The sequence below is a fragment of the Podarcis pityusensis genome (genome assembly GCF_964106645.2).
Source record: "Podarcis pityusensis genome assembly, chromosome: 11".
NCBI classification, from domain to species: Eukaryota; Metazoa; Chordata; class Lepidosauria; order Squamata; family Lacertidae; genus Podarcis; species Podarcis pityusensis.
This window is the reverse complement of record NC_138036.1, coordinates 16,571,593-16,594,918: the sequence shown is the minus strand read 5'-3', so window position 1 is coordinate 16,594,918 and position 23,326 is coordinate 16,571,593. Positions and strand designations below refer to the sequence as shown.

At 44.8% G+C, this 23,326-nt stretch overlaps 1 long non-coding RNA gene across 1 annotated transcript in view; it reads left to right on the top strand.

The window, feature by feature from the left end:
• LOC308458808 overlaps positions 1-23,326 on the top strand; it is a 38,281-nt gene that overhangs the window by 11,233 nt on the left and 3,722 nt on the right. The window contains exon 2 of the long non-coding RNA XR_013977687.1: positions 6,270-6,445. This is a non-coding gene — a long non-coding RNA (uncharacterized lncRNA). The remainder of the gene's footprint in view (positions 1-6,269; positions 6,446-23,326) is intronic.

The window sequence follows — 23,326 nt, the reverse complement described above, 5'->3', positions numbered from 1 at the left end:
ACCGTTTTGGGAGTCAAATGGACTCCCGGAACGGATTAAGTTCGGAAACCAAGGTTTCACTGTATGTGGTCAAGTGTCATGGACTGGCTGGAGGCAGAGAAGTGGTTGGAGGGCACCAGCTGGGGAACCTCCAACGGACTAAGGCTCAGTACCAGGGGAATGGTGGTGGGACGACCGTGAGTAGTCAGGGGGAGAAGAGGGAGCAGACCTGGAGGAGGAGGTGTCAGAAGCTGAAGAGGGAACAGGGTTTAGTGAGCAGGAAGAAGCTGCGGCAGAGAGCAGTCCAGACTCAAAGGCAGGAGAGGAGGGGAGCAGGAGACAGAAATGAGGCAGGCTGCTGAAGAATCTAGGGAGCCCCATCTGCTGCTTCCCTCCCTTCTGGTCTCCTAGAACATGCTGAGAAATGAAAAGAGTGGAGCAACAAGAAACAAGACGTTGGAGCCTTGGGCTGCTGGGGAAGGAACTGGGGAGGAGCCATTACTTCTGGTGCCAATGTTACCATCTGTATTTATGTTTGTTTAATTGACTGAAATTATCTGTCCCTCTCCCAAATCAATGTTGAAAGGCCTATGGTCTTTAAATTATTCTGATGTTTCTCATACCAACATCTTCCATTTAAAAGAATAAACATACCCCACCCCCAAAGATACCATCAACAACAGAAGCAGCTTATCCAAAATGTTGCTAAGAGGAAAAAGTTGTTCTCATTTCCACTGAAGACCACACAGCTTGCTTTCATTATAGGCTAGAGAGAGGTATAAAGAGGTGGGCAAATGGAACTCCGAGCCTCATTCTTTTTCCATTTTCTGGGAGGATTATGTATATCGCATGTCCCGAAGCATTACAGGAAAATATCAAAGGGCTAGAAAGTGGGATGCTATCCAAGATGGAGCCTTTGCATTTAAAATAGGACCTGGGGGACATCTGCACTTATATCTGAGGACAGATATAAACCTTATGTAATCCTTCTCCATCCATGAGGCTCTGCATAAGTCATTTTGCAAAGAGGCATGTAATTGCAACCAGTTACGCCAAAAGGACAGGAAAGGCTTTTCTCCTGTGTGCAGAGCAGTGGTGTAGGGGCAAATTCAGAGGTGCAGGCTCCCTTCATGAGAGTCACATTCACTCCCCCTTCTCAGATTATAATTAGGGGTGCATTACGACTGATTCAATGCAGATAATCATGTGTTGCCTATTTTCTGTGTACGTACATGGGCAAATGATTTGGAGTGCTCTGATATCTTATTTCAGAGTGACTTAAGCTGACCTCGAAGTTCCATTGCGCTTAACAGAACTTGCGCACAGAAAGCACCTTGTCTTTTCAGTGTTCCTGAGAAATAAAGTAAGCAATAAAATACAATTAAAAATCAATACGAACGGTTCATGCGATGGGCATGCCATCTCCCGTCTTCAAACCACAAATCCACAGACATGTCATGTACCACAGTTTATTTAGATAACAAAAAAAAATAAAAAGCACACTAATTGCATTTACTCCAAAACATCGCATCTAGTTTGGTCCTGATAGTAGTTAAGATGAAGTCGGGTGGGGTGACTCAGATGGCTAGTTTTTATGGAGTCTGTTTCCACTGGAAAAGAGAAAGCCCTGGCTTGGGTGTTGTCACAATAGTCTGTTTATTTGCAAAGGAATACCTAAATAGCGCAGATATTATGGAAGCTATAAAAACTAGCACAGAAGCAGGTTGTGCATGTTACCATAAAGCACCAATGCTGCAGCAAGCAAAGGCTCTAGCAGCTCAGCCAGCTGCTTGTGGCTGGAAAGCCAGACAGGATGTTTGTGACTGTTGCCATGGGAACAAAGGGGCAGTCCATTCTGTACTGAGCACCGGATGTTAGCTCAGTGTGTGTGTGTCATATGACCCGTACTGGATGTACTTGGGAGGAGTTTCTTCTTGCTGTTGTTGAGTGCAGACATGATTCTCTGTACTGATGTAAGAGGCAGAAATAAATGATGTAAATAGTTTTCTGTCTGCTTCTTTCCCCTCCCTGGGGACACCAAAGGGGAGAGAGGAAGAACGGTGTGTTCCTCTCATACATCTGAGAAGAATCGCCGGACCTCGCCTGCTTATCAGCAGAGTGGAGACGCGGGGAGGTCGACAGGAATATCTGCCGGTGCCTACGCTGTGGCACATTCCTCTGACCCAGGCAGAATTCCAACAGTGGTAGCAGAGGATGGTTTCGATCCATCGACCTCTGCATGAGAGGCTGGTGGATTGTCCTCCTCTGCTCCAAGGAGGAAGAGAAGCGTCTGAAAGAAGCCAGAGGCTCCACAGACAGCTGATGGAAAGAAGAGGTGTTTTCCAGAGCAACAAAGTTCAAGGTATGCTGCATTTCGGGCTAAAAGTGTGAACGCAGGAAGATTAATTCCCTGGTTCACGGAGCTGCGTTTCAAAGAAAACAAGAGCTCCGGGAGAAGAGGCCTGCAGCTTGAAGGCTGAAGCCTGCATTCCACAAATTTTTGTGGTAGATAAGATGTCTTATTGAAATGCATTGTTGCTAGGTAACGGTCCTGGAAAGTTACTGGCAAAGGGGCTGGACTCTGCGTGTAAGCCTGGGAAAGCGAAACAAAACCAGAGAATGTTTTGGCTACAAGGTTTACGAGCTCTTCGAAGGGACTTTTCAATAGCAGCCTGAGTTTAGCTGCCAGGTGCAAAAAGCACAAACAACTTGCAGTTTTGCTGCGTGAGAAAGGAAAAAACAACTGTTGGATTTTACAGTTTGTTTGACATTGTGAGCTGGAGGCTTGGCTTCAAGATGGATGCCAAGAAAGGGGGAGGTTTGCCTTGCCCACCTCCCTTAACCAATGACAATTATTCATCTTGGTCTGTAAAGATGAAGGCCCTGCTGCAGAATCAGAGGCTTTTTGATGTAATTGAAAACCCCATCCCTGCAGCACCAACCAGAGGTTGGGAGTCACAGAATGTAAGGGCCAGGACTGCTATAATTCTGTGTGTCTCAGATGATCAGTTGGTGCATGTTCAGCATTTAGAAAATGCGAAAGAGGTATGGGACACGCTGCGTACAACGCATCAGAGAGATGCTGGTTCTTCAGCGTTGCTGTATTTTGAGAAATTGACCAATCTGAGACTTGCGCCTGATGGAGATGTTCAAGCGCACCTGACAGAAATGAAGTTTCTGCGTCAACAGATGGTGGAACGCAATTTTCGTCTTCAGGAGGAAGTGTTTTGCTTCATGATGATAAACAGCCTTAGCCGCACCTACAAGGTTGTTGCCAGTCAGCTTGGTTCCCTACCGGCCGCGCAGCTGACCGCGGAGAGAGTTTGTGCTGTGGTCCTGAATGAACACGACAGACTTGCTGCACTGGAAGAAAAAGACAGGGGGAGGGAAGAACAGAGTTCTAATTCCCCCACTGATGATGCTACTGGGAAGCATGGTGTAGCATTGAGTGCTGTCCGATGCTACAATTGTGGACAGACTGGGCATCTACAGCGAAACTGTAAGAAGCCGCGCCAGTCAAGAGGAGCAAAGAGCAGCTCTACGAAGCCTCAGGCGTCAGGCAAAAGCCGTACCAAGTGCCAGGTGAAACCTGCAAAGGCTATGATGGCGAAAGGAACCACGCCAGATGTTGGGAACGCATTCATAATCGACACGGGCTGTACAAAACATTTGTGCCCGCACAGAGGACTGTTTTCGACGTTGAAGAAGCAAAGCTTCACTGTGAAACAGGCCAACGGTCAGGAGTTGGAAGCGACTGGAATTGGGACTGTGTATCTTGAGAGTCTGAACTTGACTATAAGTGATGTTTACCTGGTTCCAGAACTGAGATTTAATCTGCTGAGCGTGTCGCAGATTGCAAAGAAAGGACTGAAACTGTCCTATGATGCTAAAAGCTGCAAGATCTACAAAGATGGAGAACTGTTTCTTACTGCCAAAGAGAAAGATGGACTGTATTTGTTGACTTTTGATCAAAGTGATTACATGAAATGTAATTCTTCTGTTTCTAACGAAATCTCTCTTGCAGGGGTGACCAAGACCAGTGTGAGCACCAGGAAGGTGACTAAGACCAAGAAGGTCGACAGAGCATTTCAGCGGGTGTATGCTGATGTGATTGGTCCTCTAGAACCATCTAGAGGCGGTGCACGATTTTACCTTCTGTGTGTGGATTGTTTCACTAATTATTCTTGGGTTTATATGATGGAGAAACCGCAAGAAACTTTAGAAAAGTTTCAGGAGTTTTGTGACAAGGTTAAAAGTATGCATGATGCCAACATTGATTGTCTTTTCACAGATGAGAAGCAAATTTTTCTGTTGCAGAAGTTTCAGAAGTTCCTGGATGGAAAAGGGATAGACCATAAAGTTGCAGTTTCACAAGAAGCGTGGAACAGGGGGGTCTGTGTAAAAGTGAACAAAGAATTGCAAAAGGGGATGAATGCGCAATTGCTGAGTTCACATTTGCCACATGAATATTGGGCCGAATCGCTAGCGTCCTATCTTCATGTGTGGCTGAGAAAAGTCTCAACAGAGTTGGGATGTTCTCCTTTTGAGAAGCTGTTCAATAGAAAACCTTCTGTTGCCTATTTTAAGGTTTTCGGGTCTCATGTGAGAACAGAAGCTCCAGGTGGTGTAAAGAATGCCAGAGGCATTTTTGTGGGTTATGAAAAGGGTCTCTACAGAGTAATTTTGTCTGAATCTGGTCAGGTGATTCTCACAAAGTTCCTAGAGAGTGCTCCAAAGCAAGAGCGGATAGTACAGACATTTCCCACAGGAAACGATTCTGATGATGATGATGATGATGAGTTTGATCTTATTGAGTTCAGTAGTACTGATGATGACAGTGAGAGCTCAGAGAGTTCAGTTGTAACAGTCATTGAGAGGAAATCTCACACAATGGATAGACCTTCACAGGTGAAGGAAGAACCACTGATTGCTACTGGTTCTCAACAGAGTCCAAAGGTTGAACCAGTGAGCACAGAGGATCAGAACCTCTTACGTAGGTCTGAGAGAGCAACGAAGGGTGTACCACCCAAGAGGTATTCAAAGGAGTTTGCTAACCTTGCATATGTTGCTATTGTAAACGACCAAGGACAGATTGAAGCTGTGTCTGAGTCAGAGACAAAGGCACAACAGAGAGTTGTTAACCAAGGTAATGCGAAGTCACACAACCAGAGAGGTACATTGGTTAAACCAGTGGCGGGTAGTTCCAAGGGTGGAACTGAAACAACAGGGGAATGTTATAAATATAACAACTGTTTGATTTCTTCTCTGGATGACGCTTTGCTCGCAGCACACATTGATACTTTAGGGGGAGTATGTTACCATAAAGCACCAATGCTGCAGCAAGCAAAGGCTCTAGCAGCTCAGCCAGCTGCTTGTGGCTGGAAAGCCAGACAGGATGTTTGTGACTGTTGCCATGGGAACAAAGGGGCAGTCCATTCTGTACTGAGCACCGGATGTTAGCTCAGTGTGTGTGTGTCATATGACCCGTACTGGATGTACTTGGGAGGAGTTTCTTCTTGCTGTTGTTGAGTGCAGACATGATTCTCTGTACTGATGTAAGAGGCAGAAATAAATGATGTAAATAGTTTTCTGTCTGCTTCTTTCCCCTCCCTGGGGACACCAAAGGGGAGAGAGGAAGAACGGTGTGTTCCTCTCATACATCTGAGAAGAATCGCCGGACCTCGCCTGCTTATCAGCAGAGTGGAGACGCGGGGAGGTCGACAGGAATATCTGCCGGTGCCTACGCTGTGGCACATTCCTCTGACCCAGGCAGAATTCCAACAGTGCAAGCCTCAAAAGCAACAATGGCACCCTGGAATCTTACATTTATTAATTTGTTTTTATCAATTAATTTTCTATACTGTCCTTCATCCGAGGATCCCAGGGCGGTTTACAATATAAACACAGCAGCCTTCGCATTTATTGTGTTGTTGCTTCATGTGAGCCAGTTGTCCTAACACAGGGCTATACAAGGTTGTGACACACAAAGCTGAATGCTGCCCATGGCAGATGGATGAAGCGGCCTGCTTTCCCTCCCCACTCTACCTTCTCAGTCAGCAAAAACAGTGCGTTTCCTAAGCTCCTGAGCAGTCGCTATCCACTGCTGGCAGGGGGCTGGATTCCATTTTGCAGGTTATCATTTGTGGAAGCCTGCCTCAACATAAGTTTTTTATTAATTTGCCATAAAAGCAGGGACGGCAGCTCCGTACAGAGAAAGGAACATTTCTCATGCTGCTATCTCTCGGATTCCACAGATCAGCTCTAATCGATAATGTCTTTTATTACTCTAGGATGGGTTCCATAAAAACGGGATTAGACGAGGAATTCTCAGCATTGCAGCTGATCGCACTGGACAATCCCTTTAAAAAAAAATGACGCCTAGTGCCTAAAATGCCTTGTCTGAAGGCAGCCCTCCATGCCATCAAGGCTATAAATCTAACAGCTAAGGAACCCATTTGAATGCCAGGTACTGTATGCACATTTAATTAAGCTCGATTACACTAACAATTCACTTCACTGATCAGGCTGTATCCTGGAGCATATACCAGAGGAAACCCTTGCACTAAAGCTTTTCGTTGTGATCCAAATTGAATATTTCTGCAAAAGTCTGTGTGATTCTTTTTTTTGGAGGGGGGGTGTTCAGTATTTTGTGGTGCTTGAGAATCGGATGACATGCATTCGACAACTGCTTTTATCATGTAAAATCTTTCTCTTCCTTTGTCTTTCATATCTTTTTTTGTCTCTTTCCACCGCCAGCTTTTGAGTCTGTACTTCATTGCCCACATTCCCCCCGTAGCTATTTCCAGAGCCACCCCACACTGCTTATCTCTTTTGTTAGGCAGAAGGCATTAATCAATTAATCGGTGTGATTAATTAGGTAACGACAGATTAAAATGGCTTCCCTTTGTCTCCCTTTGGCAATTGCCAACCAATGTTTTTTTCTTTTGCACTCTTTTTCCCATATATGCAGAGCAGTGCTTTTTAGGTGCTTCCAGATAACCTGCTTATTGCGCATTCAGCCTGATTTGTTGGTGGGGAGGTTAGATGGTGTTGTGTCAAAGCAAGCACACTTTCCAATGCATTTCCCCACTCACTTTCCTTACCGGAAAAAAGTCTGATCTTTGGGGAAGGTGGGTTTGCTGCGCAAGATCTCCCAATCAACTTTAATTGAACAACCTGCTTTTGCAACTGAGTACCACTCAAAAAAAGGGGGGTGGCGTGGGTGGCGCTGTGGGTTAAACCACAGGGCCTAGGACTTGCCGATCAGAAGGTCGGCAGTTTGAATCCCCGCGACAGGGTGAGCTCTTGTTGCTTGGTCCCTGCTCCTGCCAACCTAGCAGTTCGAAAGCGCATCAAAGTGCAAGTAGATAAATAGGTACCACTCCAGCGGGAAGGTAAACGGTGTTTCTGTGCGCTGCTCTGGTTCGCCAGAAGCGGCTTAGTCATGCTGGCCACATGACCTGGAGGCTGTACACCGGCTCCCTCGGCCAGTAAAGCGAGATGAGCGCTGCAACCCCAGAGTCGGTCACAACTGGATCTAATGGTCAGGGGTCCCTTTACCTTTACCACTCAAAAATAGTGACAATCTGGAAATGCCCTTAGTGTCTGGAATGATAACATGGAAAGCTAATATGCATCATTGCACATAATTTTGTAAGTTGCCAAACTAGACAACGTAGCAGAGATCTGTGATTGGGTCTCTTGCCTCTTTACATGTTGGTCAGTGTCAGCTGTAGAACAAAAATGAGGGGGGGCATCCTAACTCCTTCCCCTTTTATCTTGCCAGTAAAAACCTCCATCATCCTGAAGCAACCAGTTGCCCCAATAGGGAAACAGAACATATTCAGGATGTGTTCACATTATGTTTTCCCCAACGGGGCAGAGAGGAAGGAACTTTTTGGCCCCCCCTCAATAAAAATACATGGCTGACGGAGGTTCTGCCCCCCAACAAAAGTCCTGCCTACACCCATGGGTGGGAGGAGGTGATCAGGAAAATTACAGGAGACAGGGGTAAGCATTCCTCCCCCAGAGCCATGTTCCTGGCCTGATTTATAACCCCTGCTCTTGCTATTGGTCAACACTTAAAGAAACAGGGGCTCCTGGCACCAATCTATGTTGGATTGTCTACTTTGGCCCTAGAATGAAATACAACTAGCCAAAGCATAAAAGAAAAGATGGCACTTTTTGTTGGGCTTCCAGGACAGGGCTCTATATCCCTGGCACTATATCCATACCCCCACTTCCTCCACACAAATATGCATGGCCACAGGATTGTTCAGTGTTCATTAGGGACAGGGTTTCCTCCACTGAACACCCACAAGTAGTTCATTGCTGAGCCACCAGTTGGGCCTATGATGAGGACTCACACCTCCCCAAGTAACCTACCAACCCCTCAAGTTCCTTCCCAGCACCTTTTCACCACTGGGCTTTGGCTCAACCAGAGCTCTAGCCCCACCAATGAACTTCTAACAACCACATCTCCCCAACACCTTCCCTTCCTCCTCAATTGTAAGGAACTCATCAATATTCAACTGTAAACAGCTACCTCTCCTCTCAGCTGTTCCTTATCCAACTCGTCTCCCACCCATTCTCCACCAGAAAGCCCGGCTGACCAGGGTCCTGCTTCTGCAGCCACACAGGAAGGAAGCCCAGGGGACAGTGAGGTGGTTCCTCCCACTTTTCCATGCATAATGTAGCGCACAGGGCGTTTTGTTATATTACGTTTACGGTTAAACAGTTTGCTGCCCTGACCATTTATCTCTAGGCAAACCTGACCTTTTTGTTAGGCACTAGAATTCATTAATAGCCCCTTCCCCCTAGAAAGCAACAACCCTTTTAAAAAAAATCCTTATCCAAGCAGTCATGCAGAATCATACATGGTGATTAGCTTGTGGGCTGCAAATGATTTATTAGATCTAATAAGGCAAGCCACATGTAGATGCTTGTAGGGCAAAAGGGAGGTTGGATTGCATAGATCTTACACAAGCAATGAGACTCAGGCCAGCATTGCAATGCTGGTGAATTATGGCATTATCAGATTGGAATTGTGTTGTGTAATGCAAAAAATGCAAAATGGGTTTCTCATAGATTTAAAAGGCATTATTAACGCATCTCTAGAAGCTATCTTAAAAGCTCCTGCTGTATTGATGGTTCAAAATTGATGGTTCGTTCTGCCCGGATGCTGAGGTCCAGCGCCGAGGGCCTTCTGGCGGTTCCCTCATTGCGAGAAGCAAAGCTACAGGGAACCAGGCAGAGGGCCTTCTCGGTAGTGGCGCCCACCCTGTGGAACGCCCTCCCATCAGATGTCAAAGCGATAAATAACTACCTGACATTTAGAAGACATCTTAAGGCAGCCCTGTTCAGGGAAGTTTTTAATCTGTGATATTTTACTGTATTTTTGGTTTCTATGGAAGCCGCCCAGAGTGGCTGGGGAAACCCAGCCAGATGGGCAGGGTACAAATAATAAATTATTATTATTATTATTATTATTATTATTAAATCCTTTCTTTGCCTCTGTGTGTAGTAAAAATAGTACTGACAGGTTTTTAGAAAGTTTTCTTTGGGTTTCTGGAAAAGCAGTTTTAAAATCTCTCTCTTCACTTGGTAAAAAAGAAACCCCAGTTCCCCTGAGGAGTTAAAGTGAACAATCGATCAGGAAAATCCTATCCCAACTGCATCAGTCATCATCTACAGTGGTACCTTGGGTTACATACACTTCAGGTTACATACGCTTCAGGTTACAGACTCCGCTAACCCAGAAATAGTACCTCGGGTTAAGAACTTTGCTTCAGGATGAGAACAGAAATCGTGCTCTGGTGGCGCGGCAGCAGCAGGAGGCCCCATTAGCTAAAGTGGTGCTTCAGGTTAAGAACAGTTTCAGGTTAAGAATGGACCACTGGAACAAATTAAGTACTTAACCCGAGGTACCACTGTATAGGCAAAATATTAGACGCTGTAAGAGGATAATGTCCCACTTGGGTCTCTCCTAGTAGGGACTGGTCCATTAGGGCAAATGGGGTGCTGCCCCATTAACCTCAGTCTGCCTTCAACCAGACCCCAGTTGCCCACCTGCCTGCCAACCAATCCAGGGGGTGGCATTGCCTGTCATTCTCCTCCTCAATCTCAGTGTTACCTGTATAGGCGTCAACAGGGAGGAGGATGGGGACAAAAATAGAATCAGCTGGCTCCACCTGTGATTGGCTGTGGCTCTACCTACTATTTGACCTTTGCCCTACCAGTCTCATGACTGTCCTAAATGCGCTTGGAGCCATTACTTACCCCTAGGAAATCCATTCACAATTCCAGTGTATTAAAAGCCTATATTTCACTTTAAGGTTAGCAGATGGGAAAGCGCCAGGGGTAGAGAGACAGCAGCAAAGTGGGAAAGGATCAGCACCTCTTACGTGTCCCCCCTTGGTCTTAAAAGCCACCCACCCCCTGCTTTATGCATGATTGGGGGAGTCTAGATTTCAATGCCACAATCTAGTTTGGACCTGGAGTTTCTGTTCCAACATTTTATGAGTACCCAGGCACCTTCTTCCTTCTTCATATTGGGCCTAGCTGTGATGACTTTCACATTGTGTCGCTAACTTTGGGAGTGTTTGTCTTGGCTTTTAAAGCAGCTAGTTCTTCATTTCCTGGCAGGGTCTTGATTGTCCCAAACTTACTTCCTTGAGTATAGTCCACTGGATAGAACTGGATTTGGAGCTGAGAGCTTCGCACGCAAGGTGCCCCTCTCTCTGCGGCTCAACGTGTGATTTCTGACAAGTCTTTCTCAACTTAATTATTTCATCTCTAAAATGGGAACAATATGGGGGGGGGGGGTTATAAACAGCTTAACTGCCAAAGTGGCTTCGAAGTGGTTCACAAGTATGAAACTAAATTCTCTCTCGCAACATGTAATTAAAATACACAATAAAACAATGTCAATTTTAAAAAAATAAATAAACATCAAGTAAAATGGACAGCAAGACAAGTCCATTAAAACATAAGTGAAACAGTCAAAACAGCAATTAAACCAGGAGGTTTAAGTCAGGAGATCAGGCGAATCCTTGTGCACCTACTACACACAATCTTTTGAACATTATTGTGAAACCTGGCTTTTATTATTCCTATTTCACATACAGCGGTACCTTGGTTCTCAAACGCCTTGGTTCCCGAATGCCAAAAACCTGGAAGTGTTCTGGTTTTCAAATGTTTTTTGGAAGCCAAACATCTGATGCGGTTGTCGGCTATTATTTCCAGGGCACCTGCACCAATCAGAAGCTGCGCCTTGGTTTTCAAACATTTCAGAAGTCAAACGGATTTCCGGAACAGATTAAGTCTGGCACTTTTGTTTTTGCTATTTATTTTGCTTTTTTGTTTTTGAGGCTTTTTCGGTTAATTTGTTTTTGTGACTGTGTGGAACCCAGTTCAGCTACTGATTGATTGATTGATTGATTGATTGTGTGACTGCAGAAATGGATATGACTATCATCAGTGCAGGTAAGAAAAAAAATTCGTTTTAATTTTTATCATCTGCAATACTGTCTTATTTATTTTATAGTACAGTACTTTAAATATTGCTTTCATTTTATGGATCAATGGTCTCGTTAGATAGTAAAATTCATGTTAAATTGCTATTTTAGGGGTTGTTTTTAAAAGTCTGTAATGGATTAATCCGTTTTGCATTACTTTCTATGGGAAAGCATGCCTTGGTTTTCTAACACTTTGGTTTTGGAACGGATTAAGTTTGAGAACCAAAGTAGCGGTGTATAAGGTAACTGAGGCCAAAGGCACTTTGCTATAATAGGGTAGATGACTAATGTAACTTTTTTTGGCACATCACATACTTTGCTTCAGATAGATTTCTATTCTACTTGGGGCCTCAAAAACCCAGATGTTTTCCTCTGTTAGTGCACTAGTCCAAACTAGCCACAATAATGTGAAATCCTGATAAGGGAGGTGGGGAGGCTCGGCTGCTGCTGTTGTGAAAATAGCCTTGCTGCAAGGGAAAGCTGTATGTGCTTTAAAAAAAAAAATGCAGGATGCTCTAACATCAAAGAGAAGAAACCTCTTACGAAAGGCAGCACACATGACTTCCCAAGTATCCTGTAGCATAACTCAAGGGCAGCTAATGTAAGACAGTATGTGTCAGCCCAGAGTTGCACTGCCAGATCCTCTGCAATGTTTTTTTAGCATGCAATATGAGAGCTGTATCTTGGGGTCCCCTGAATTGTTTGAAAGGATTCTGGTGCACCCTTTAGATGCACAGTGTTGCACATCAGCAACTTGAGAGGAGTTCCTCTATACAATCACAAGAAGTGTCCTGTGGGTGCCTAGATTGCATCCTGCCTCCATTTCCCTTGGCCACCTTGAACCAGAGGGCGAGCTGCTGCCCTTACAAAAACAAATCACACCTCCAGCAATTGCTTGGAATGCTTGTGCGGTCAAGTTGGCCTTGCGCACATCCTGTTAACTGACCCACAAAGCTCCCTGGAATGTTTCCAAGTTTCTTAAGGGAACAGACATATTGTGGGTAATGTTATCAGATTGAATTTGTCCCAAATGAAACAGAAATGAAAAGCAAGGGACGCTGCCGGCATCTCCACTGAGTTGTGAGAGCAGGGCAGGGGAGGGAGAGATTTCAGCAACCAGCAGTGTCAGCCTAATTGTGTTTAGGTGATTCTCTGGCCACACTGAAAGTCCTGACCTGCTGGTGAAACAGGAAGCCTGCATTCCATAAGGTCCAGAGAAACAACCGAAAGGTTTGTGCACCAGGCCAAACATCTAATCTGATGTATTCTGAGTCCCAGAGCACAGTATTTAAAGGCAATCATGAGATATGTCCAAAAATGAGCCCAAATAATTATTAGATGTGCAAGAGCTCCAAGAACATGGACATACCCCGCAACTGTTCTGGTTTAAGCGGGACATCCCAGATCACAGAAACCAATTCTGGCTTCTGGAAGGTCCTGTTTAAGACTGGCACCCTGGTGTGAGTCAGTGTGCCTTTGCTTTGGCGATTGTCAAAGGTTCGTGCCAAAGTGCCTCTGGGAGGCTGTGCTGACCACCACGGGAGGCTGCGGCAGAGGCAGGAGAAGATGCAAGGGGAGAGCAAGCAAGCAAGTGACAGGGATGGTGGGATGGTGCTGGGATTTCTCCTTCTGAAATGTTGCAGGCTATGGATTGAAAGTGGCATTTAAGCACCTCTTTACCTGGCCCAATGCTACTGCCAGTGCTGCACAGCTTGTCATCTACAGAGGTGAACATGAATCCCCCCACTGGTCCAGGTAGGTCATTGCAAGCATTGTCGCTTTACTCATAGAATCATAGAATCATAGAGTTGGAAGAGACCACAAGGGCCATCGAGTCCAACCCCCTGCCAAGCAGGAAACACCATCAGAGCACTCCTGACATATGGTTGTCAAGCCTCTGCTTGAAGACCTCCAAAGAAGGAGACTCCACCACACTCCTTGGCAGCAAATTCCACTGTCGAACAGCTCTTACTGTCAGGAAGTTCTTCCTAATGTTTAGGTGGAATCTTCTTTCTTGTAGTTTGGATCCATTGCTCTGTGTCCGCTTCTCTAGAGCAGCAGAAAACAACCTTTCTCCCTCCTCTATGTGACATGCTTTTATATATTTGAACATGGCTATCATATCACCCCTTAACCTCCTCTTCTCCAGGCTAAACATGCCCAGCTCCCTTAGCCGTTCCTCATAAGCCATCGTTTCCAGGCCTTTGACCATTTTGGTTGCCCTCCTCTGGACATGTTCCAGTTTGTCAGTGTCTTTCTTGAACTGTGGTGCCCAGAACTGGACACAGTACTCCAGGTGAGGTCTGACCAGAGCAGAATACAGTAGCACTATTACTTCCCTTGATCTAGATGCTATACTCCTATTGATGCAGCCCAGAATTGCATTGGCTTTTTTAGCTGCCGCGTCACACTGTTGGCTCATGTCAAGTTTGTGGTCAACCAAGACTCCTAGATCCTTTTCACATGTACTGCTCTCAAGCCAGGTGTCCCCCATCTTGTATTTGTGCCTCTCATTTTTTTTGCCCAAGTGCAATACTTTACATTTCTCCCTGTTAAAATTCATCTTGTTTGTTTTGGCCCAGTTCTCTAATCTGTCAAGGTCGTTTTGAAGTGTCATCCTGTCCTCTGGGGTGTTAGCCACCCCTCCCAGTTTGGTGTCATCTGCAAATTTGATCAGGATGCCCTTGAGTCCATCATCCAAGTCGTTGATAAAGATGTTGAATAAGACCGGGCCCAAGACAGAACCCTGTGGCACCCCACTAGTCACTCTTCTCCAGGATGAAGAGGAACCATTGATGAGCACCCTTTGGGTTCGGTCAGTCAGCCAGTTACAAATCCACTGAGTGGTAGCATAGTCAAGACCGCATTTTACCAGCTTCTTTACAAGAATATCATGGGGCACCTTGTCAAATGCCTTGCTGAAATCAAGGTAGGCTACATCCACTGCGTTCCCTTCATCTACCAGGCTTGTAATTCTGTCAAAAAATGAGATCAGGTTAGTCTGACATGACTTATTTTTCAGAAATCCATGCTGGCTATTGGTGATTCTAGGTGCTCACAGACTGTTTGCTTAATGATCTGCTTCAGAATCTTCCCTGGTATTGATGTCAGACTGACTGGGCGGTAATTATTTGGGTCCTCTCTTTTCCCCTTTTTGAAAATAGGGACAACATTTGCCCTCCTCCAGTCTGCCGGGACTTCGCCTGTTCTCCAGGAATTCTCAAAGATGACTGCCAGTGGTTCTGAGATCACATCTGCCAGTTCTTTTAATAATCTTGGATGCAGTTCATCTGGCCCTGGAGACTTGAATACATCTAAACTAGCCAAGTATTCTTGTACTATCTCCTTAGTTATTCTGGGCTGTGTTTCCTTTGCTGAATCATTTGCTTCAAATTCTTCAGGTCGGGCATTGTTTTCTTTATCGGAGAAGACTGAGGCAAAGAAGGCATTGAGGAGTTCAGCCCTTTCTGTGTCCCCTGTTTGCATTTCACCATCTTCTCCTCTGAGTGACCCCACTGTTTCTTTGTTCTTCCTTTTGCTACGAACATACCCATAAAAGCCTTTTTTGTTGCTTTTAACCTCTCTAGCAAGCACAACAAAAGCAGAGCAACCTCCCTCACCACAGCATATTTGTGGTATAAAAGGTGACTGGATTTCAGCAGCAATTTACAGAATAGGTGCTGGTGGGAAATGTCTGCCCCTGAACTTTATCAGGGGCAAGCAGCATTGAAAGCTGAATCACGTGTTATCTCCCTATGCAATTGTGAGCATATATCGCTATAAATGCACAATAAGGATGGCGAGACAGCACTGAAGTAGACATCTGCAATGCAGAGGGAAGACCCATCCAGTCTAAAAGGCAAAAAAGGTTCTCTTGCTTCAAGATCTGGGACTTTTGCAGGCATGCCGCTTTAAGGTCGCCAGCTGGCTCCACCACAAGAGAGGAAATGGGAAGAGTGTCTGCAAGAAACTTGCAGAGAAGCAGACTGCGTAGTTTTACACTGGTATGCAGTGGTCAGAACGTCTGTCAAATCCATTTGATTTGGAAAACACAAACAGCAAAGACATTCCAAGGGACCTGCAGGAAGCAATGGGTTCATCAGCATATCATTAAATGTGAGCTCACACACAGCCAGGGCACCATTCTTTGCAGTCAGTTCATGGCAGACACTATCGCTGTCACCCAAGTACAATCAAACTGGGATTTCATTGGAGATTTTCAGCCCCTTTGAAAATGGGTTACTATCCTGAAAAAGCTGGCAGACTTATCCAAGGCATTCTTTTTCATTGGAAAGTGGTTGAGCTTTCTCTGATGCCATGCTGAGAGGGATTCTGTATTCTCATGATGCTTTCCTCCCTGCAATATTTTAAAGTTTTCATGCTGCAAATAAGTCTTGCGGAATCACGTGATAATCTTTCTGCCAAGACTACAAGCTGCATGATGCAGTTTGACTGCGACGGGTACAATGCGCACGCAGCCATGACTTGAAGTAAAGGTAAAGGGACCCCTGACCATTAGGTCCAGTTGTGACCGAATCTGGGGTTGCGGCGCTCATCTCACTTTATTGGCCGAGGGAGCGGGCGTACAGCTTCCGGGTCATGTGGCCAGCATGACTAAGCCACTTCTGGAGAACCAGAGCAGCACATGGAAACGCCATTTACCTTCCCGCCAGAGTGGTACCTATTTATCTACTTGCACTTTGACATGCTTTCGAACTGCTTTTTTTTTTTTTAATATAATATTTATTGGAGTTTACAATAAAAATAAATGTAACAGGCAATATAACAAATATCTTAACATAGTTTCACATTTTTTTGGACTTCCTCACATCTCCCGCTCCCACTTTCATCGTTATAACTTTTTACCAGCAATTTGTTATCTTATTTGCATTCTTATATCCCTTCTATATTTCATAATCTTCTAGTTCTCAAAAAGAGTTATATTTTCTCAATCTCACTTATTTTCTTAAATCATCTAAGTTAGTGGTGCTCAATTATTTATGATCTAGCATCCTGCTTAGCATTCACTCAAGTTGCAATGTTTTTGTAAATAGTTCTTAAATTTCTTCCAATCCTCCTCAATCCTCTCTTCTCCCAGGTCACGAATTCTGCCGGTCATCTCAGCCAGTTCCATGTAGTCTATCAGTTGCATCTGCCATTCTTCCAGTGTGGGTAGATCTTGAGCTTTCCAGTGCTTTGCAAGTAGTATCCTTGCTGCTGTTGTTGCATACATAAAAAATGTCCGGTCCTTCTTTACCACCCCTTGGCCGACAATACCCAAAAGAAAGGCCTCTGGTTTCTTAGTGAAGGTATATTTAAATACCTTTTTCAGTTCATTATAAATCATTTCCCAGAACGCCTTCACTTTAGGGCAAGTCCACCAGAGGTGGAAAAATGTTCCTTCACACTCTTTACATTTCCAACACTTATTATCAGACAGGTGGTAAATTTTTGCAAGTTTGACTGGGGTCATATACCATCTATATATCATTTTCATTACATTTTCTTTCAAAGCATTGCATGCAGTAAATTTCAATCCAGTACTCCACAACCTTTCCCAGTCCTCAAACATAATATTATACCCAATGTCCTGTGCCCACCTTATCATAGCCGATTTAACCATTTCATCTTGTGTATTCCATTTTAACAGCAAGTTATACATCCTTGAAAGTACCTTAGTCTTTGGTTCTAACAATTCTGTTTCTAGTTTCGATTTCTCCACCTGGAACCCTAATTTCTTGTCATTTTTAAAAACTTCTGACATGCTTTTGAACTGCTAGGTGGGCAGGAGCTGGGACCGAACAACGGGAGCTCACCCGCTTGCAGGGATTCGAACTGCCGACCTTCTGATCGGCAAGTCCTAGGCTCTGTGATTTAACCCACAGCGCCACCCGCGTCCCTCATGACTTGAAGTAATAAGTCATTAATATTGACAGATTGGCAGCACAAGTGGCAATGGTTGTCATTTCCCCATGAAAATCTGCATAGGAAAAAAATGATTTGAAATAGATTTCTCTGCACACAGATGTCACACATCTCTGGTGGGCAGAGGGAGGGCAAGAATCTCTCCCCCAAGCCCCTTCTCTCTCCCCTGCTCCCTGTATCTCTTATCTTCATCAATCTCCCTCTTTCCGTCAATATATAGACAGTGGAACTTCCCAAGGGAAGGACAGCACTAGAATTTGCTGATGCAGGATATACTGTGGCTGACAGATGTGGAGGAATCCCTGAAGCATCAATCAGCATTGCCCAGAAACCACAGTCCAAAGTTGGAGGATGCTTGTATAAGGAACATCACTCTGGAGCAGAGTAGCAATTAACTCTCAAGCCAATAGTGCAGCAGCCACACATTATCTCTCCCTAGAGATTAGAGATGGCTTCTCACTTCACAGTATACATTCACATGGTCTAGGCCAAAGCCAGCCATCATTCCAGGCTAAAGAACGAGCATGTGTTTCTAAAGAAAACAAACAAGAAAGGGTGGTAACCTCTACAATTATTGCACAATTCCCTCTGGTCAGAGGCTCGGCTAAACATTTACATTTTAGCCATAGGAAGAACCGCACTTGATTTCCTTGTGGATAAAATACACATCCTAATTACACACTTCCTTGGGAGAAGGAGCCATTCAAATCATCTGAACGTGCTTCCTGGCTGGGAAGCCTTATATGGGAAGCTGCCTGATCCTGGCTCAGACCATTAATCTATTTAGCTCAGTAGTGTCTACACAGATTGGCAGTGGCTCTCCAGGGTTTTGGGCAGGCATCTCCCAGCCCTCCCTGGAGATGCCAGGGACTGAACCTGGAACATGATGCATGCAAAGCAGATCCTCAGCAGGTACCCCTGCTGGTATGCTCTGGCTGGGTGCAGGAGTTCTATTCAAATCATATCCAACTAATGCCACACTTTTTGCAGGAGTGAGAAACATACCTTCATCAGAAGTAGGACTTGCCCTCAATAAAGCATTGGGTTCTGACTAAGGTCTGCTTCCCTGCCCGTCACCCTTCCCTTATGCTGGTTTGGGTTTTGCTAGCATACACGTTATATCTGCAGCGCCCTCCTGCCAGCCGAGGAGTATTGCTGAATCAGTTTTTCCTGCAAGTCTTGCATTGTACTCCACCAATCCATGGGGAGTTGGTACAATCCTATCCTCAAGTCTGTATCTGTCAGGGGCTGGCTGGGCGATGAGGAGTGGTGGGAGGTTTCAGCTGAAGAACCCCCTAGGGAAACCTCAGAAGAGGAAGGTTCAGAGCCAGGGGAGTGGTGGTGGGACACAGGTCAGAGGATGAGGGGGGGGGCAGAATGGTAGCATGCTGAACAAGCAACAGGCTTGAGTGAGAGAGAGGAAGAAGGGGCAGAAAGCACTGCAGACCTAGGACAGCTGAGGAAGGGGGGGCTCAATCTGCAACAGGAGCCTGCCAGTCCTACTGTATTCAGCCCCCATGCTTCCTTATCTCGAAGGGCATGGAAAGATTTGCATGCAGCAGAGCAAAGAGCACAGAGAGCCCCTCCCCAATGGCTGGGGAGGAAACTTGGGGGGAAGTGGGAGGGACAGTTCTGGCAACTGCTTTCCTGGGGCAGTCTTGCCATAGGTTTATCTGCTTGTATTCTGTTTCCTTGAATAAAGAATTAGCTTTATTGCTTGTATCTGAGTCTCCATGCTGACCTACAGCTGACAATATCCCATGTAATGACAGGATAGAAACTTCTGTTCGTACATCCCTGTTCCTTTCTTCCAGGGCTTGTTCTGAATGAACTAGATTTTAGGTCTCATTCAGGTGTGAACTGCAGAAAAGTGACGGCCTTATTGGTCAGTCATTGAACCCAAACTCTGCTTTAGCCCTTGTGAAACTGGATGCTGATCTACACACTCCCCTTATACATAAGGGCCTAACTGCCATGCTGTTTACTGCTGCCTGTTGAGAGATTGCCTCTCATTGGAAAGACTCCAAAGACCCATCTCTGATGGGATGGGATGTGAAAATTTGGGATCTGGCTCTTCCTGAGCATTTGATGCAACACAGAAAGGGTGTCAGAGGCCAAACTAAACACGATCATTTTGACAAGGTATGGTTCCCATAGATCAGCTATGTAAACAGAAGTGATGTTAATGTCAGACCTCCAGCCACTCATGCTTACTTATGGTGAGGTTTTGTCACGGATAGTTGAAGTCTTGGCAAAGTATTCAATGACTTAGTTATTTGACAGTCTCCCAGCTCCACTTTTTTTCCCTTGTATGCGACCAATGTATACATGTAACACCCTACAGGTTTTCTTAGTGTTTATTAATGTCATTTTACTATAAAACCAATAAAACTTTGTAAAAGGGTAAATAAAGCAGCCTCAAATTTCTGATACCATTTTTGTGATACAACGTGGGAAGCCAGGACTCAAGTATCAAGTCCATGGTGAGATCTGTGAGCAACAGGTGACCTCAGTGCAATGTATTGTTGCCCCTTCCAATCAGAACTTACTAAACACATTTTTGAAAGTCTTCGTTGTGTGGATGCCGCCAGATTGTCAGTATTTTGCATGTGGGATTCAAGTGCATACCAGAAGTTTAGGCTTGCACAATTAAAGTGGACCAAAGAACTCTGTCATCCCAGCACAACAAATCCACTCCCCCCCCCCCCAAAATGACTTTTAGTGGTTCAGAAAGTGCTGGGGAAATGCAGTACAAATCGTGGGATGAGCAAATGATTAAAGAGAAGCCTGGTAAACCCTCTGCAAGCAAATCTCCGGAAGATCTAGAGGAATGCTTGTTGTGCTATAACCATCCCACAAACAAAGAGCACATGCTCAGTAAAGACTGGACAGAGTATTAACAACCTTGTAAGCTTTGTGCAAGAAAATCAGGATGAATGATGCATGGGTCAACAGGCCATCCAAAGGCGCGCAGGGATACTTTCTTTTCAGGGAATCTAACAGCTCGTGCAAAGAGGGAGAGTTGGTCCAAACATGTGACCTTTCGGTAATTTTATACCACATATCAGGACTTTTGACAATCAATCCAGTCAATCCTACTTCTAATTTTTGGAACTAATGTAGCCAACGTTTCGAATTACTGCAAGAATCTATTCACTTTGATCTGCAAGGTTGCATAGCAGAGAAGGAAGCACTAAAGAGAAACATTATGCAAACAAAAGCCAATGTCTTGGTCCTATGTGAGGAACAAGAGACTTGCAATGTCTGAAATCAATAAAGTCCTAAATCGAGCTAATCAAGTAATTGTTTCAGAGAAGGAAACTGGTGGATTGGTTTGGATAGTTTAAAGCAGTTCATTTCCCTTGTGGTAAATCACAACATAGTGAAAAGGATCATGTAGCAAATTACTGCACTGGAAACAGAGGTTACAGTAATTAATGCATACCACTGTAACTCTTGATTAAAGAGGTCCTTTTACAACAAGCCGTGTCTGCACAACTTGTCTGGCTCATACCAAGGACAGCAGTATAATAAAAAAACAAAACAAAACAGTATTTCTGTTAATGCTAACATGCAGAAATGTGTTTCCAAAAAGGTTTCCTTTGCCAAGCAGGGAAGGGGGGTGGGATGTATTTCACTGAACAGAAATTATTCTCTCCCAGGCCCAGCCAACAAGATTTTGGATCACTTCCAGATGGAATCTGGACTTTGAAGCAACAATATCCCTGTTGAGAGCACATTGTATATCATAAGGTATTTAGCCAAAAGGGCATGGAAATGTAATTCATAGCCTCAAGTGCACTCAAGTTCAAAGAAGGTGGTTTTGTGGGTTCTTCTCCCCCCACATTTGTTTTCCATTAATGTAACCAACACGTTTTCAAGAATGAGATATAACAACAGCATGAATACAGGCACTGATTGAGGTCCTAGATTTTAGGAGATATACTGTAGGAGCCTCTAAGAAACAGCAACATCTGTGACCCTGTTCATACTCTAGACAAAATGGGCACCATCAACATGTGCTGGAGCAGCAAGATCACACCTGTTCATTCTGATCCTAACCCTGCCTTGTTTGTACAAACAACGCATGTGCATGTAGTGCTCAAAATATTTTAGTTCATGTATAGTTTCAGAAAGTGCGGATTTGATAGGTTCAGCTATAAATACAAATCAAATTGAATGTCTCCTCCATCCCTAAGCTTGATGGGCAAATATAATATAATGCAACTTCCTACATGTTTCCAGTGATGCCAACCGAAAGTACAGGTTTTAATGTTTAAAGCCCTCCAGAAGGATCACCTCCTTCCATGTATATTTTCCCAGACCTCATAGTCATAATTGGAGGCCCCCGTTTGAACGTCCATGACTAGGGTGGCTGCTTGCAAGAGAATCTAGTCTGTGGTCTGTCCTGCAGAACACCCTCCCAAGAGAAGCTCTCCTTTTCAGTGCTAGGTGAAGACTTCTAAAGGGTATTTAAGAACTTTTTAGAGGCTTTTAAGGCGTTGACAGTTCTGAATTTTTGCAAGTTTTAACTCTGCTTGTTGTGCTGTGAGTAGTACTGGTTAATTTTAAGCTCTTCTGCCATTTGGTTTTATGCCGCATTTGTATTTTTGTCATTTTGGGTTCCTTATGTCAATTTCTGAAGAGAGAACTTTGATTATGGGGTGGTTTAGAAATATTGTGAATAAATACGTAAAGGGCCTTTAATCCCAGCCAATGTACTCAACAATTGTTTTCATGAGAAAGGAGGTACAGAGAGGAACTGAGAGGAGCCAATCCAATGATGGCCATTAGCCAAGAGCAGCAGGATTTGACACATGTATTTCCGGCTGCAAAAGGAACCGCAAGAGCAAACTGGTGCTCCGCACGAATATTCCCAGGCTGAAAACTTCCCTTCAGGATCTGGAGCTGCCTGTGTAAAAGGGAAAAGGGAAGCCTCTTGTTTCCCATCTGTGCCCTGGACAGATGATCAAAGCCTGGCACTGGTGTTGACAATCTGGTGATGAGGCTTTGGATGAAGCTTTCCACTGTGGGCGAACAAACAGAAACGCCAGCCCCCTCCTGTGGTATTTTGCTGTGCCAGTGCAGAACTCCCATAAGGGAGGGAAAAGCATTAGGAGGAGAAGGGGGTGTGTGTTGGGGTGCAACTCCTGCAGCCAAGCTCTTTGTTCGCCGCAGTGCTGCCACCGCATCATGTGGTGTTTGCTACCAATCAAGCAGTGCTCCAGAAGTTTCTGGACTCCAATTCCCATCACTCCTGACCGCTGGCCATGCTGTCTGGGGCTGAAGGGACCTGGAGTCCAACAATACCTGCAGTGCTGCTGGTTTCCCCATTTTTGGACTAAAGATTCAGGTAGGAGTTGTGTAAAGCAAAGGCCTTTTTATGCAGCAAGCAAAAAAGAGAGAGGAAGAACTCTAGATGCTAAACATGTAGTTTATTATAAACCCAGTATCTTTTCGCAGCAGTATGCAGTATTCCTTCAGCATGAGAACTGTTCCTAAAGCATGCCCCTGAAGAAAGAATTTTCCAAAATTCATTGGGCTTATAATAAACTGCACCTGGAGTTCTTTCTCTTCCATGGTGCCATACTAGTTTTGTGGCTATTTTTCTACCCTTAGTAAACAAGCCTTCTCCAAACACCTCACTTTCTGTCTCCCTCCTGTCTTGGTGCTGTCTGCATGGCCAAGGACTCAGCTAGACTGGTAAAGAAAAAGTGATTTATATGCGTAGTATATGCCATATAGTAAGGGATGCGGGTGGTGCTGTGGGTTAAACCACAGAGCCTAGGACTCGCCGATCAGAAGGTCAGCGGTTTGAATCCCCACGATGGGGTGAGCTCCCGTTGCTCGGTCCCTGCTCCTGCCAACCTAGCAGTTCGAAAACATGTCAAAGTGCAAGTAGATAA